The sequence below is a fragment of the Amphibalanus amphitrite genome, unplaced genomic scaffold (genome assembly GCF_019059575.1).
Source record: "Amphibalanus amphitrite isolate SeventyFive unplaced genomic scaffold, NRLGWU_Aamphi_draft 000111F_arrow, whole genome shotgun sequence".
NCBI lineage: Eukaryota > Metazoa > Arthropoda > Thecostraca > Balanomorpha > Balanidae > Amphibalanus > Amphibalanus amphitrite.
Genome location: NW_024881606.1, coordinates 1,084,798 through 1,088,400, shown reverse-complemented (window position 1 = coordinate 1,088,400; position 3,603 = coordinate 1,084,798). Strand labels below are relative to the sequence as shown.

At 45.6% G+C, this 3,603-nt stretch overlaps 1 long non-coding RNA gene across 1 annotated transcript; it reads left to right on the top strand.

Annotated features, from left to right (window-relative positions):
- The first annotated feature begins 124 nt into the window (after positions 1 to 124).
- Positions 125 to 3,136, top strand: LOC122380980. The gene is made up of 3 exons (XR_006256445.1): positions 125 to 910; positions 1,706 to 1,821; positions 2,364 to 3,136. It is a non-coding gene; the product is annotated as an uncharacterized LOC122380980 (long non-coding RNA).
- The last annotated feature ends 467 nt before the right edge of the window (positions 3,137 to 3,603 follow it).

Genomic DNA, 3,603 nt, shown 5'->3' with positions numbered 1-3,603 from the left:
TGTCTGCCCCGAATATCTCGTCAAGCTCCCTGCCACCTTTTGCAGACTGGTCTGTGAAATTTTTTAACTTCTCCACCAGATTTTCCTGTTTCTGCCCCAATATTTCTGAAACCTGCCCCTATTTCTGCCCCGACCTGTGGTGTCTGCCCCGACGAGATCTCGTCGAAGCATGCCACGTTTCGCAGACTGGCCTACATGTAAAGGGATGTAGATACAGTTAGTTGGGCACTCTTCTTAATTCAGTTTTGTGCACCACTTCCTGCTTTCACCATGCTGTGCCCACTCTGCTTTACAGTGGACAGCTGCTTCTGTGACACGCATTAATCTTGCGTTCATTGAAACACTTAGTTTTGAGTGTTTTGACTCAGTTTTGTTGTAACGTTACCTGTGTTTATGTTTTCAATAACTTGTTTTGGGCTTCTCATATTTATCTTTTTTTTTTCTGGCTTAGCAGGTTTAGTGTAAAACAAGTTTTAGCTGACATTTTACATGTTAAGATTACATGAGTGCATGCATTTTATAAAAGCTATTTCAAAGTACTGTAGCCATGTGTAACATGCATATGTCTTAGTGAATGACTACTCAGCATGCTGCTTGGTGCTCAATGGTAATAGTTTGATTTGTTTTTGACATCAAGTAAGATTTGATTTTTGTTTCTGAGATTCCAATGTTATTTGTGGCAAATATTGTCCAAAAATCCTCCATCTAAAGCTTCAACTGAATTCTAAAATGCCTGCATTTTCTACCAGAAACATTATCATTGATTCCTCCTACAATATTTCATTTTGTCACCAGGTACCTGGACTGGTGAAAAGTGAAAATCATAGACGCTTCCGAGACGAAATCATAGACGCTGCAGTGTGGAGAACAGCTTGGAGGTACCTTCGTCGAATTGACTGCTGACGAGCAGGTGAGTATATTCCTCTTGAAGGAATCGCAGGTGAGCCACAGTCACCGTGGTGATGTCGGCTATTGCTGGGTCCGACGTCTCGTAGGTGGACAGCAGCTTCAGGACTGTTTCCTGAAATCTGGCAGATTTCTGTAGCAAATTGAATTTTGGGAGATCAGGCCTGCTGACTCCGGCTCGGCTGTCCCCGACAGTCAAATCAGGCGGCAGCTTGATTTTCGCGACACTCTCCTTGATGGCGCGGAACTCGCTCTGTAGCTCACAGTATGAGCCTTGGACAGCACTCTGTGTCGACTGACGCTGCTCGTCCACGGTGACGTGCCGACGACCGGCGCTGTCAATGTTCTCGCCGGCTGTTGCGGCGCACTGCTGCCCGACGGCGGGCGTGTTTGCAACCAAACTCTCAACAAGCGCCTCCAGACGCTGGAACCTGGATGACAGCTCCGACACACTGTCTGCCAGGCTATCCAAGGTCTTTTCCGCCATTGGCAAGCGGAAATGACGTGGTCGCCTAAAATGACGGCGACCACACCCAAACACACAGGCACAGCACAGCGCACCGGCGCACGCGCACCGGTCGGAGAGCGGGACAGAACTGACCTCGCGAGCGGTCAACCGCTCGCGCATGTAGCGCCTCTAGCGCCGAGTGCCAGCAACGTTGGTTTCTTGAAACTGAAATTCATTCATGTCACCATTATCCTACGACCTACCCCTAAATGGAATTGATCTTGTCTCACAAATGAGTTGTACATTGTACAATGTCTATCAGCTGATGTCTATTGTCTATCCCTCTTTCAGCACAGAAGATCCTCAGTCATAGTTAACAAAATGGAAAAAAAATTAGCTGTCTTTTTAAGATTCCAGTGGTGGCCATCAACTGCTCAGGAAAGCAGCCCAGAATCACTTCACAACAGGTATGTTGATGCATGTACATTGTGCATTGACATCAATGTCTGAATGCTGAAGAATTGTTGAACAGGGAACACATTTACCTAGCCTCTAAAAACCACAAATCCTACATTACTTACATAAACATTTTTCTATAGAACTTATATTATCTACTTTCATCTGGCTAAGGCTTTTTTTTACATTATATTCCCTCTGTTAAACATGAAAATATGAGTTATAGACTAGTATAACAAGCTGGTAATTATATCTGCCTTGTCAGCTTGGCCAACATCTGCATCATGTCTATCACAAAATTGACTGCTTTCCTGACATTTGCATTTGTTCCACTCACCAATTGACCACTTCTACCATCTGCTTGCTCTATGCACAGACATTGTCATAGGGTCTGTTCCAGTGGCAGCTTTCGCCCCTACAAAGTCAAGAAGGGCCCTGCTCCAATCTCCTCTATCTTGCTCTTTGAGGAGTTTAGATGTGTTAGGAAGTGCGACTGGAGCAGACCCATAGCAAAACAGTTTCATCTCCCTGAGTCTGAACTGTCTTTTTCCAGGTTTCCAAAGGATCATCATTCATCAGCACAGAAGGAAGGGAAAGAGAAGGCTGTTCAAATTCTGAAAAGCCAGAGCTGCAAAGGAGGTCAAAGATGCAGTGCAGTTGGCCCACTCAGTAGAGTTTCACTAGTGGTTCTGATGTGGACTGAAGATTACACGCTGGATTGAAGTGGCCGGTCTGGAGCAGCTGTAGTTCATCGTTCTTGCTGATTGTGGACGAGTAAGAGCCCGCGTTGGCCCCGATCGGCGATCGCTGGCCAAAGCCCACCACCAGTTTGGTGATAGGCGTTGGCTGTGATATCTAGTGTCGCCTATGTGTGAAAGGGACAAGTTGATAACAAAACCTGTTGCGCCATGTTATTAACCCGCGCCCGGGTGGCCCTCAGCCAACTTGGTGTGGGGGGGGACGTGTATTCGGCCACACCAGGTTATCTTGGAATGTAGCAAAGCTGGAAAGACGCAGTAAAATCAATCTATAGATCGCTATTTTTCTTCAGAATCATGCAGGTCATTTTTGATCAGGTCATCGCTGAGGTCACTGGAGGTCACCAAAAGTAAAATGATGACGAATTTTGGCCCCCGATTTTGACAACTTCACAAATTGGTCCATAATTCGGGAACCAAAGAAGCTACAGCGCCGCGGAAAAGCGAATTCGATAGCTCTTTCGAAAATCTTTCAGGTTCTCAGATTTGAGCTAAGGTCAACTAGGGTTAAGCCTCCAAAGGGCAAAAACTGAACAATCGGCTTGCTTCGGAAGTCGTCTTTTCTTTATTTTTTTTTTTTAACTGATACCAACCTTTTATTACGTTGATTTTACCGGCACTGCGTTTTTCTCGTCTTCTTGGCCTAACAAGGTCAGCTTAATAAATTTGACCTCAGGTCAATGTCGCAGAAAATGCCATTTTGCATGTCATTGATTCGTTACATTGAAATTGAGATTAACATCAGTAGCGGCGGAACACCTTCAATTAAGGGGGCATTGCCGACTTTTGGTCTCATTCTTTCCATGCAACGCCCATAGGGCTAATGTTAAAATGCCAAAATCAAAGGGGGCACGGTGCCCCGGTGCCCTCGGCCTGTTCCGCCGCCTATGATTATGATGCTTTTAGCGCTCTGGCCACGTTCCATCTAAAATCGATGTACAAAAATAAACTGTTGGGAGGCGTTACATGACCTGAGATGACCTCAGGAGCATACGATAGATCCCGATGTTTGAGTGCTTTTGTTTCAAAAGCAGA